Source organism: Boleophthalmus pectinirostris, unplaced genomic scaffold, assembly GCF_026225935.1.
Source record: "Boleophthalmus pectinirostris isolate CB_2022bp ecotype Guang Dong unplaced genomic scaffold, ASM2622593v1 HiC_scaffold_8, whole genome shotgun sequence".
NCBI classification, from domain to species: Eukaryota; Metazoa; Chordata; class Actinopteri; order Gobiiformes; family Gobiidae; genus Boleophthalmus; species Boleophthalmus pectinirostris.
This window is the reverse complement of record NW_026571515.1, coordinates 6,313,521-6,327,548: the sequence shown is the minus strand read 5'-3', so window position 1 is coordinate 6,327,548 and position 14,028 is coordinate 6,313,521. Positions and strand designations below refer to the sequence as shown.

General features: G+C 39.7%; 1 protein-coding gene across 2 annotated transcripts in view; it reads left to right on the top strand.

The window, feature by feature from the left end:
* Positions 1-310: 310 nt before the first annotated feature.
* The window catches only part of mgll (monoglyceride lipase), a 115,183-nt gene continuing 101,465 nt past the window's right edge, over positions 311-14,028 (top strand). The window contains exon 1 of one of the 2 annotated variants that reach the window (XM_055166412.1): positions 311-510. The gene's annotated coding sequence lies outside the window, so the exon portion shown is untranslated. The remainder of the gene's footprint in view (positions 511-14,028) is intronic. The other variant, XM_055166411.1, reaches the window with a different exon arrangement.

Below are 14,028 nucleotides of genomic sequence, written 5' to 3'. Positions count from 1 at the left end.
ATTAGGAGAATATCGGTGCGTATGGTTTGCAGCTCTACTACGAAGGCTCATTTTGTCTTTTTGAACGCATGGACAACGATTAGTGCTGGTATTAGTGTATAAAATATTAAAAAAAATGTAATATTATGAACTAAACAACTGCTTAACCGATCTCTAAGCCAAGAAAGACGGACCGAGTCTTTGCAAAACATACCAAGACTGGCTGGAACGAAACGGACCAAAAGCGACCGTGCGTATCCGCCTCCTAACCCTCTTTCTCTCCTCCTCTCTTCTCTCCTCGCACCAAAAGAGAGAAAGAGAGAAAGAGAGAGAGAGAGAGAGAGAGAGTGCACACTGAGCTGAGGGTTGCGTAGGGGATCGTAGTTTCTCTTCCAAACGGGGCCGGTCGCATTCTCGTGTTTGGCGAAGGAAGAGGCGAGCGAGCATCTCCCAGCAGCGACGCAAACGGAGGGGCTGGAGAAAGAAGCGAAGTGTGGACTTAAAGTTTGACTCGAGACGCGTCTATTACAGGTTAGTCTCGCGTCCTACTTCCAAAATATTGATTTGTATTCGCTGTTTTTTGTTTTTGTTTTGCGGTTTTACGCGCTTGGAACAATCACACGACAAAACACCCAGCGTCAACTTTATCAGTCATAACATTTTGTACGTGAAATTCGCCCAAAAGATGCACGTTTTGAGCGTAAAAATACAGTTATGTGGCTTGTTTGCAAACGATTCGGCTTCGGAATGAACATGAGCGACCGCGTTTCTTCGTCTATCCATCTCCGCCAAATCTGGTTTTATGATGTCGGGGGGGAAATTGCCAATTAAGACGCGCTAATTTGGAGTAATGTTGCAGTATTTCCTGGTAACACTGGTGCAGGTCCTCTCCGCTGCGCACCATATTCCTCACACTCAGCCCGCTGCAAAAATGACAACAAACGCGAGCTTGGATTTTCACGCATTTTTACGCACGATCACTCCGACGCGATTGGGTTATTTTGACATGTGTAGCGCACATGTTTGGCTTCTGCGGTGTTTATTTTAGGTTTAATGTTGCGTTTAAAGCCACATTCAGGTATTTCCCGCCCGCAAACTGCCCGTAAATCCCATCAGGAAATCAGTTACGCACAGTAGCGTTAAATAATGATGAATTTAACGTGAATTTCAGGCTCGCTCGTTTTCTCGAATTATTGGATTGAAATGAAGCGGAGTTGACACAAATGAAAGACGACACTGACCACGGTCCGAGCGGGGAAATAGCTCCACGCGCGGCTATTTTTACGGTCCACGCGCGTGCCTGGGTGTTCGCGGCTCGTGGGGTGCTGCTGCTGCTGCTGCTGCTGCTGCTGCTTTGTGCGTGGACCAAACCGAAGCGTCAGGTTGGGCGCAGGAGGAGGATGTGATCGACTCATTAGGAGAGAGTGGGATAGAAAGCGGATTATGAAACGAGACACAGAGCAGAGACGCTGACAGACCAGAACCAGAACCACGTAGAGCGTAATTAAATTTGATATAAACTATAAAATTATTAACAGTGTTCACGCTTAAGCCGATATTAATTGTAAAAGTTAGTCTAGTTTATTGTTTGTAAACTCATTAGTTCTTTGCCAGTTTCGTTTTTTTTTCTTATGTAGATGATATATTTAAAGGTGCATTGTGTAACTTTTCTGGTGGAGCGTCCGCCACCCGCTTGTCTCCATGGAGATGTGACAGTTTTGCCTTTCGCAGAGTGGAAACAGACTGTGTCATCACAAAGGAGACAGGTTAATGGTCAGATCTATGGAGAAGCGAGCCTGCACATACACGAGAGGTTTATTTGAGATATAAAAATGAAACAGAAAACGCACATCAAAGTTCTAGTGCCTCCGCTCGATTTCATTTCTCTCCAGCGACTAGGTCAGGAATCAAAATACACTAGACGGTTCGTAAAAATTCCGGAAGTGTGAGTTCGGGCACCAGCCAATCAGCGAAGAGCCGTTGGCAACGATTCCAGAGATCGAGGATTTAAAGCCGGAACAATGAGAATGTTTGGTGAATTTTATCAAGGGGAAAGACGTTATTGCCCTTCTTCCTACGGGATTTGTGAAAAGTTTAATGTACCAGTTAGCCCCGTTAACGGAGCATTACAAACGTCACGACCGAATAGCAGCGATTGGTTAAATAAAAAAAGTACCTGCCTACCGTCGAGCGAACGAATCATAATGCTTCAAGTTTCCACAAAGTGAAACCGGCTCATGAATCAGGCTAACAAATGCAAGGAACAGTAAAATAAAAGTGAAAAAATGCATCGCACACTCAGCTGGCCAATGTTCGAAAGCTTTACAAAAAAATTTAAATAACGTTTCAGCAAAAAATCTTTGTCAGATCATTTTTCCTGCTCTGGACCACAGTATAAAAGTGTTCCAAAGCAAGTATCCTGTGGTCCAAAGCAAGAAAAACGATCTGACTGAGATATGAAATAAAATAAAACACCTAGAATTAGACAAATGCAAAGGAGATATGTTTAATGCCACACTATGGAATATTCCAGGCACAGAAATAACATCCCCATGGAGACAAGCCATCTCAGAAGCTATATAGTACACCTTTAAATGTGACTTTTTGGCTATACTTCAGATCATTTTATAGAACTTTAATTGACAATTGTTGGCATGGCTTTGTTGTCATCACTGTTCCATGAAGCAAAACCGATATTAAAACTTAAAGCTGCACTACGGAACTTTTCTTATGGAGAGTCCACCCACTTATTTGTCCCCATGAAGATGCTGTTGTCTTGTCTTAGACCAGGGGTGTCAAACTCATCTTGGTCCGGGGGCCGTATCCAACCGACATTGATCCCAAAGGGGCCGGATCAGAAAACTCATGTCATATAAACCCCAAAAATAATAATAACTTCAAATATTTGTGCAGAGAAACACAAATCTATTACAGAAATCTTTTTTAATTGATGAACTCTTTCTTGTTATAATATTATAATATTATGAACAACCTGAAACTTTAAGAAAAATACAATTTCAACACAATGTTTTAACATGAACTTGTATGTAAATGGGAATAAGTCAATTTTTGTTGTAAAATCCTGCACTCGGCTCCACTTTTCTCATGTTGGACATTTTTCTGATGAGGGTGTCACGGTCAACAGTCAAAACGATCGTCCTTTAAGAGCGTTTGGAAAGAGACAAGTCTTCATTTGTGCTGCTCTGGTGGGAGGGGCCACGTACAGAGACGCTGGAGACGCTGCTGTGATAAACACCACAGAAAATTAACAAGATTTTACTAGAAAATATAATTAAAATATTTTAGTAGAAAATCATCCAAGGGCCACATTAAAGGTCTTGGAGGGCCGGACCTGGCCCCCGGGCCTTATGTTTGACACCTGTGTCTTAGAGTCTTGAACCTGTACTTGAACAAATGAATAATAATTAAATGAAATGAAAAATTAAATAAAAAATAGATGTGGTTTTAATGCCATATTATGAAATATTACAGGCAGAGTAATAGACATAGGACTTTGGACATTGGTTTGTGATGAAGTCCTTCCATATGTCTGTATGTGACCCAGTGCTCTCTTCTCTCTCTCACACACACACACACACACACACACACACACACACACACACACACACACACACACACACACACACACAGACACACACACACACACACACACACACACACACACACACACACACACACACACACACACACACACACACACACACACGCACACACACACACACACACACACACACACACACACACACGCACACACACACACACACACACACACACACACACACACACACACACAGACACACACACACACACACACACACACACAGCACACACACACACACACAGACACACACACACACACACACACACACACACACGACACACACACACACACACACACACACGACACACACACACACACACACACACACACACACAGAGTCATGAATGATTGTCTCACTCAAGGACACTTTGACCATTTGAACTGACTGGGCATTAAACCTCCAACCTCATGACGTCTCTCACGTGTCTCTGCAAGTTCCCATTGAACACATGACTGGACCGTCTTTCACTTTGCTTTATGTTTGTTTATCAGTCGTTAATGAGAGTTGTAATTGTTTTTTTTAAATTATAGACTCTTATCAGTTAAACCACTCCCTCTGTAGTGTGTACTGTATATTTTAATACTGTACTTGATTTTTTCCCATGTATTTTGAGCAAACTTTGTCTGATTGTAACATGTGTTCGAGGTCCGGCGGAGAGCGCTGGCTATAGCTCTTCACATGTGCTCTGGGATAAATGAGAGAAGAGCGAGACTTGTTGTTTTCCACTGACACATTTGTGACATGTGAGTTTATTACTCATTTAGAAACAAGAGCTTTATTTGCACAGGGACGGTGGGGACACGTCACAACCAACGTTTGTGGAAGACAAAATAGTCCCTAATAATAATAATAATAAATAATAATACATTTTATTTATAGTCAGTGTTGGGGAGTAACAGATTACATGTACCGGAGTTATGTAATCAGAGTACAAATTATGAGTAACTGTATTCAGTTACAGTTACTGTTTCAGTGAGTGGTAATTGGATTACAGTTACTTTGTTGAAATAAATGGATTACACTGAGGTATTTTCCTGTTTTCACATTTTGTACTATATCCCTTTTTTTGTTGTTGTTGTTTTTAACCAAGTCTAAACCAGGACTAATTCAGGACTAAAACCAGGTCTAAACCAGGTCTAAACCAGGACTAAAACCAGGTCTAAATGAGATCTAAACCAGGTCTAAACCAGGACTAAAACCAGGTCTAAATGAGATCTAAACCAGGTCTAAACCAGGACTAAAACCGGGTCTAAACTAGATCTAAACCAGGACTAAACCAGGACTAAAACCAGGTCTAAATCAGGACTAAAACCAGGTCTAAACCAGAACTAAAACCAGGTCTAAACCAGAACTAAACCAGGTCTAAAGTAGATCTAAACCAGATCTAAACCAGGACTAAACCAGGACTAAAACCAAGTCTAAATCAGGATTAAAACCAGGTCTAAACCAGGTCTAAACCAGGATTTAACAGGACGAAATCATGCTGTGTGGACGTGTCTCCTCTTCTTCTATCAATAATATTTTTAATTTGGTTCAGTAAAGTCTGGGCTTTTTATTTTCTTTTAACAGATAAAATATCTTATGTGAAGATTTCCTCGTCTTTGCTTCTCTACAGCAAATCAAGTAATCCAAAGTATTCAGATTACATTACTCACTTTAAGTAATTTAATGGATTACGTTACAAACTACATTTTGGTGTATGTAATCTGTAATCTGTAGGTGAATACATTTTTAAAGTAACACTCCCAACACTGTTTATATTGCACTTTAGGCAAGGCAAGGCAAGTTTATTTGTACAGCACAATTCGTACACAAAGTAATTCAAAGTGCTTTACAGAATAAGAAATACATTAAAATCATAATAAAAACAAATCAAAACATAAATAATCATGAAGATTAAAATTAAAAAAAGAGAGACATAAATTGGAGAGAAGAGTGTGGAATGAAAACCTTTCAGTTATTTACACAGTTGAGTTTTAGTCCTGGTTTAGATCTAGTTTAGACCTGGTTTTAGTCCTGGTTTTAGACCTATTTTAGACCTGGTTTAGATCTAGTTTAGACCTGGTTTTAGTCCTGGTTTAGATCTAGTTTAGACCTGGTTTTAGTCCTGGTTTAGATCTAGTTTAGACCTGGTTTTAGTCCTGGTTTAGATCTAGTTTAGACCTGGTTTTAGACCTATGTTAGACCTATTTTAGACCTATTTTAGACCTGGTTTAGACCTGGTTTAGTTTCCAGCAATGAGTGGAATTACCGAAAAAAAAAAAAAAGGGGGCGGATTTAGCCCAAAATGTGAAAACAGGAAAATACCGCCATGTAATCCATTTATTTCAACAAAGTAACTGTAATCCAATTACCACTCACTGAAACAGTAACTGTAACTGAATACAGTTACTCATCATTTGTACTCTGATTACGTAACTCCGGTACATGTAATCTGTTACTCCCAACACTGACTGTCAGCAGCCGGAATCTACTGACAATATTCCATGGAAAAATGTTTGGACATAACCTCAAAAATATCTCATCACCAACAAGCAAAGTGAAATCTTCTACAAACGTCTCCATCGCTGTTCTCCACTAAACAATCATCTTTGAAGGACATTGGACACAAACTGTACATTTTGCAAACTGAAAAATGAAACCACCTCTCACTTATTTTGGACCTGCCCAGACTCTGTGTGTTTTTGGAAAGAACTGGTAAAACAAAAGGGAGGGGAGGGGGCGGGGCAGCCGATAATGTCCCCACCAACGCTGAGACCAAACCTACGCCCTTGTTTAGAAACCGTACCATGCCAGGCCTCCACAGCGCCAAGTCTGAATCATACATCAAACAGAGGTTATTCCCGCGCGTTACTTGAGTTGTAAAGCACGACATTACACAGAACTGCAACGAGTGACGACCTGTGACCTGACAGTACAATACAAATAAAAGAGAGACGCCACAAAGCAACATCAAGTGACATTAATACACTTTTATACTGACTTTTACACATAGAGTACAGATATAATTGTGTAAGCAGAACTTGAAGTCAAATAAAACCTGCTGTGCATCAACTAAAGCATTTTATTGTCAGATAATCAGGAAATACACGTTAGCATGAACAGTGTTGGGAGTGTTACTTTTAAAATGTATTCCCCTACAGATTACAGATTACACACCGTAATACCATTAAATTACTTAAAGACTTAAAGTAATGTAATCTGAATATTTTGGATTACTTGATTTGCTGTAGAGAAGCAAAGACGAGGAAATCGTAACATAAGAAGTTTTGTCTGTTAAAAGAAAATAAAAAGCCCAGACTTTACTGAACCAAATTAAAAATATTATTGATAGAAGAAGAGGAGACACGTCCACGCAGCATGATTTAGTCCTGTTAAATCCTGTTTTAGACCTGGTTTAGACCTGGTTTTAGTCCTAGTTTAGTCCTGCTTTAGTCCTGCTTTAGACCTGGTTTAGACCTGGTTCAGACCTGGTTCAGACCTGGTTTTAGTCCTGGTTCAGACCTGGTTTTAGTCCTGGTTCAGACCTGGTTTAGACCTGGTTTTAGTCCTGGTTTAGTCCTAGTTTAGTCCTGCTTTAGTCCTGCTTTAGACCTGGTTTAGTCTTGCTTTAGTCCTGGTTTAGTCCTGCTTTAGACCTGCTTTAGACCTGGTTTAGTCTTGCTTTAGTCCTGGTTTTAGACCTGCTTTAGACCTGGTTTAGTCCTGGTTTAGTCCTGCTTTAGACCTGGTTTAGACCTGGTTTAATCCTGGTTTAGTCCCGGTTTAGTCCCGGTTTAGACCTGGTTTAGACCTGGTTTAGACCTGCTTTAGTCCTGCTTTAGTCCTGCTTTAGACCTGGTTTAGACCTGGTTTAGTCCTGGTTTAGACCTGGTTTAGACCTGGTTTAGTCCTGGTTTAGTCCTGCTTTAGACCTGGTTTAGACCTGGTTTAGACCTGGTTTAGACCTGGTTTTAGTCCTGGTTTAGACCTGGTTTAGACCTGGTTTAGTCCTGGTTTAGTCCTGCTTTAGACCTGGTTTAGACCTGGTTTAGACCTGGTTTAGACCTGCTTTAGTCCTGCTTTAGTCCTGCTTTAGACCTGGTTTAGACCTGGTTTAGTCCTGGTTTAGACCTGGTTTAGACCTGGTTTAGACCTGGTTTAGTCCTGGTTTAGTGTCCGGCAATGAGTGGAATTAGGAAAAAAAAAAAGAAAAAAGAAAAAAAAAGGGATACAGCCCAAAATGTGAAAACAGGAAAATACCTCTGTGTAATCCATTTATTTCAACAAAGTAACTGTAATCCAATTACCACTCACTGAAACAGTAACTGTAACTGAATACAGTTACTCATAATTTGTACTCTGATTACGTAACTCTGGTACATGTAATCTGTTACTCCCCATCACTGAGCATTCATACCTTCGTCGTGGTAAAACTCCTCTCTGGTCTCTGACAGTTGTGAATCACAGTGGATAATGACGATGCTCTGAATGCATGAAGTAAGTGAGGAATAACTTTGGACCACTGCAAAAATGAACTAGTTCTGTTTTTCACATTTTAAGACAGTAAAAATCAGGTACAGTGTTTTATTTGTAAACTAGAAAAATGTGGATAATATATAGGCCAGAATGAAGAATGTGTTTTGAAGTTTTGGTAACGTCCCATTGAGCTGCATAGTTCATCTCTGCAGATCTTGGTCTGTGAGTTGATTTTGAGGTCATATTTCCTGCAACAGTAATAAAATACTGAAGAGAAAAATGTTATTGCTTTGCCTATAACGTGCTACACTGTGGATTTTGTCTTCTTATCAGTGTTGGGGAGTAACAGATTACATGTACCAGGAGTTATGTAATCAGAGTACAAATTATGAGTAACTGTATTCAGTTACAGTTACTGTTTCCATGAGTGGTAATTGGATTACAGTTACTTTGTTGAAATAAATGGATTACATGGTATTTTCCTGTTTTCACATTTTGGGCTATATCTCTTTTTTTTTTTTTTTTTTTTTTTTCTTTTCTCGGTAATTCCACTCATTGCCGGAAAATAAACCAGGACTAAACCAGGACTAAACCAGGTCTAAACCAAGACTAAACCAGCACTAAACCAGGACTAAAACAGGACTAAACCAGACTAAAAAAGGACTAAACCAGGTCTAAAACAGGACTAAAACAGGACTAAACCCAGGCTAAACCCAGGTCTAAACCAGGTCCAAACCAGGTCTAAACCAGGACTAAACCAGGTCTAAACCAAGACTAAACCAGCACTAAACCAGGACTAAAAACAGGACTAAACCAAGACTAAAAAAGGACTAAACCAGGTCTAAACCAGGTCTAAACCAGGTCTAAACCAGGACTAAACCAAGACTAAAACAGGAATAAACCAGGTCTAAACCAGGACTAAAACAGGACTAAACCAGGTCTAAACCAGGACTAAACCAGGACTAAACCAGGACTAAAACCAAGACTAAAAAAGGACTAAAACCAGGTCTAAACCAGGACTAAAACAGGAATAAAACCAGGTCTATACCAGGACTAAAAACAGGGACTAAACCAGGTCTAAACCAGGACTAAACCAGGACTAAACCAAGACTAAAAAAGGACTAAACCAGGTCTAAACCAGGACTAAACCAGGACTAAACCAGGACTAAACCATGCTGTGTGGACCATGTCTCCTCCTCTTCTATCAATAATATTTTTAATTCGGTTGAGTAAAGTCTGGGCTTTTTATTCTACAACAAATCAAGTAATCCAAAGTATTCAGATTACGTTACTCACTTTAAGTAATTTAATGGATTATGTTACAAACTACATTTTGGGGTATGTAATCTGTAATCTGTAGGTGAATACATTTTAAAAGTAACACTCCCAACACTGCTTCTTATATACTTTAACTTCTCGGGTTCTTTTTAAAGACAATACAGTAAACACACTTTACTGTATTGTCTTTAAAAAGAACCCCAAGAATTTAAAGTGCTGCGGTGTGGTATTAAACTTGTCTGTTGCCATGGAGACTAGCAGGCGGCTCCTCCGGGTCATATCGGTGGAGAAGCAAGCTGTAGCTCACATGTGACAATTTCAAGCTTGTTTTTGTGTATTTTCAATTAAAACATCTGTTAAAAACAAAACAAAACACAACAAAATAAAAAAAAAAAACTGATTAGATGTACCTGTATGTGTAAAGCCATACTGTGGAATATTTCAGACAAAGCAATAACATGGCAACAAGGTGGTGGAATATGCTTGTTCACATTTTAACTTATTTTGGAAAAGATAATCACATTTAGTTTTATTATTATTATTATTTAGGGTTAGGGTTTATTATTATTATTTATTTGTTATATGTTTATTATTATTATTATTATTATTATTATTTATATTTATTTATTTATTTACTTGTTATATTTTTGTTTTTATTATTATTATTATTTTTATTTATTACTTGTTATATTTTTTGTTATTATTATTATTATTTATTTATTTATTTACTTGTTATATTTTTTTTTTTTATTATTATTATTATTATTATTGTTATTTTTTGTTATTTTATTATTATTATTATTATTATTATAAATTTATTTATTTACTTGTTATATTTTTTGTTTTATTATTATTATTATTTTTATTTATTTACTTGTTATATTTTTTGTTATTATTATTATTATTATTATTATTATTTATTTATTTACTTGTTATATTTTTTGTTTTTATTATTATTATTTTTTTATTTACTTGTTATATTTTTGTTATTATTATTATTATTATTATTATTATTATTATTATTATTATTATTATTATTATTATTATTATTATTATTATCATCATTATTATTTATGTATTTATTATTTTGCTTTTATTGGTCTAATTCTGATGTTTTATAACAAAAGCTGGACTCTCGATATAGTTTAGTTTAAATGTCTAAATGTTTGACAATATGTGGCAATCTGTTAAAGTGCCCATATTAAGCTGTTTTCCGATGTTCCTTTGTTAGAATGTTGTTTCCTCATCACAAAAATGCCCAGAGTTGTGTTTTGTTTCATTCACAAACCTTGCACAATTAGGCTTCTCTCAAAACACTCTGTTCCAAGTTGTGATGTCATGTGGTGATACAAGAAGAGCTCTGCTGTGTTTTTTAAACTGAACAACTTCACGAGAATCATGTGATTAATTTCAGCCCTGGAATTGCCAATTTTCACTGAACTAAAGCTCAATAATCTGTCTGTCATTCGTTCATTCGTTTTTCAATATAAAACCAAAACTAAGAAAACGAGAAAAACTACATTTTTTTTCGATTTGTTTCCAAAATCAAAATGAAAAAACAGATAATGATTTGTTTTTACAGTTTTCGATTTTGTGTTTAAATGAAAAATGAAAAAAACAGATAATGGCCGTTTCATGTTTTCGTGACTTAAACTGCGATGTCGGACTGAACCAGGACTAAACCAGGTCCGACCAGACCGGAACCAGACCAGACGGAGACTGAGACCAGGACTTAGACCGGGACCAGACCAAGACTGAGCCCGGGATCAGGACTAGGACTGAGACCTGGACTGAGCCTTGGCCTGAGACCAGGTCCAAACCAAAACTGAGACCAGGACTGAGACCGGGAACAGGACCAGGACTGAGACCGGGAACAGGACCAGGACTGAGCCCGGGACTGAGACCGGGAACAGGACCAGGACTCAGACCCGGACTGAGACCGGGAACAGGACCAGGGCTGAGACCAGGACTGAAACCAGGACTGAGACTATGAACAGGTCCAGGACTGAGACCGGGACTGAGACAGGAACTGAGACCAGGACTGAGACCGGGACTGAGACCAGGGCTGAGACTGGGAACAGGACCAGGACTGAGACTGGGAACAGGACCAGGACTGAGACTATGAACAGGACCAGGACTGAGACCAGGACTGAGACCAGGACTGAGACCGGGAACAGGACCAGGACTGAGACCGGGACTGAGACCAGGACTGAGACCGGGACTGAGACCGGGACTGAGACCGGGAACAGGACCAGGACTGAGACCCGGACTGAGACCAGGACTGAGACTATGAACAGGATCAGGACTGAGACCGGGACTGAGACCGGAACTGAGACCAGGACTGAGACCGGGAACAGGACCAGGACTGAGACCGGGACTGAGACCAGGACTGAGACCGGGACTGAGACCGGGACTGAGACCGGGAACAGGACCAGGACTGAGACCCGGACTGAGACCAGGACTGAGACTATGAACAGGACCAGGACTGAGACCGGGACTGAGACCGGAACTGAGACCGGGACTGAGACCGGGAACAGGACCAGGACTGAGACCGGGACTGAGACCAGGACTGAGACCGGGACTGAGACCAGGACTGAGACCGGGAACAGGACCAGGGCTGAGACCAGGACTGAAACCAGGACTGAGACTATGAACAGGTCCAGGACTGAGACCGGAACTGAGACCGGGACTGAGACCGGGAACAGGACCAAGACTGAAACCCGGACTGAGACCAGGACTGAGACCGGGAACAGGACCAGGACTGAGACCAGGACTGAGACCGGGAACAGGACCAGGACTGAGACCAGGACTGAGACCGGGAACAGGACCAGGACTGAGACCAGGACTGAGACTGGAACTGGGACTGAGACCGAGACCGGGACCAGATTGGAACTGAGACCAGGACTGAGGCTGGGACCAGACCAGGACCAGGCTGTGATTGAGACCGGGACTGAGATCGAGACCAGACAGGGACCAGACAGGGACCAGACAGGGACCAGACAGGGACCAGACCAGGAGTGAAAACGGTTTAGTCCTGTTTTAGTCCAGTTTTAGTCCTGGTTCCGTCCGTATGCGGCGCAAAAATCCAGCATCACAGTTTAAGCCACGTAAACGGGAAACGGTCGTTATCTGTTTTTTCCATTATTCATTTAAACCCAAAATCGAAAACTGAAAAAACTAATTGTCATCTGTTTTTTTCATTTAATAATAAAGAAAATAGTTGTTTTTTTCATTTTCTTATTTTTGGTTTTACATTGAAAAACGAATGAACGAATGACACACGGATTCTAAATCGTAGCTGCTGTAGCTGAAGATATAAACAGATTCGTAATAAAGTGTTACTCAAATATGTGTGAAAGAAACAAAACACAACTCCAGGTCTGTTTTTGATGAGGTAAGAACATTACAACACGACTTAAACCTCACAAGAGTCAGTTTTGCGTCATATAGAACCTTTAAACTAAACAGGATTTGTGAATAACCGTGACGCTGTAACTTTATACCGACATTGTGCACTGCAGTGTCCACGCCTCATCAGATCAGAATCACCACACACACACACAAAACACAAGCAATTCTACACTGGTGAGAAGTCATTTACTGTAGTGTCTCCATTCCAGGTTGCAGAAAAGAAAGAAAAGAAAGCATTTAACAGAAAACGGTCCAAGAATGAGTAAATATAACCTTGCAATGTTTGTGAAAAAGTATTGAGAAACAGGAGTTATTAAAGCCGACCTATTGTGTAAAAATCCAATTCAGATCTTATAACCACGTCATTGTTGTTTCCCCTCACAGTTTAAGTTGTGTTTGGAATGATTTGTGCGTGTTTGAATAAGCTTTAGTCGCTTATTTTCAAGACGCCATATTGCCACATTTATAGGATTCAGCAGCGTCGCAAAGTAATTCGGGTAGAAATGGAAAAAAAAAATGGAGATAGATGAGTGTTTTTATTATCAGACTGTTCATAAATACATTTCTAGGTCCAAAAACAAATATAACGACATTCACAAATATGATTCATGACTTGCAGACAAACCTTACCCCGCTCCTCCTCAGGAACGCTTCAATCTTCGCTGAAAAAAACTTTACTTCAGTAGTCAGATGTGGGACCAAGTCTTCGTTTGGCAAGCCTCAAGTGTTTGACCTCAAGTCCGAGTCAAGTCCCAAGTCAAATACAGGCAAGTCCAAGTCGAGTCTCGAGTCACTGGCCCATAAGTCCAAGTCAAGTCCAAGTCGTCTGCTGTGACCTTCAAGCCATTTCAAGACTTTAAACCAAAGTACCAAATATAGCTTAGATTTTTCCAATTTATATGACTTTTAAGATAAACTGTACTTATAAAGTCATAGTATATTTATATCTGAGTATTTATAGAGTGTGTGAGAGTTGCAGAAATGCACATTTTCCCGTTTTAAATGTCTTGACAAGGGTGATTCATCAGCTGGTTTCGCTTCGTAGAAACTGTCTGACCTCGCAGCATTAGGATTCGTTCGCTCGACAGTAGGCGGGTACTTTTTATCATTTAACCAATCGCTGCTATTTGGTCGTGATGTATGTAATGCGGCGCTAATAGTTTTATTAACTGGTATATTAAGCTTTTCTCAAATCCAGTAGGAAGAAGGACAATAAAGTCTTTCCCTTTGATGAAATTCGCCAGACATTCTCTTTGTTCCGGCTTTAAATCCTCGATGT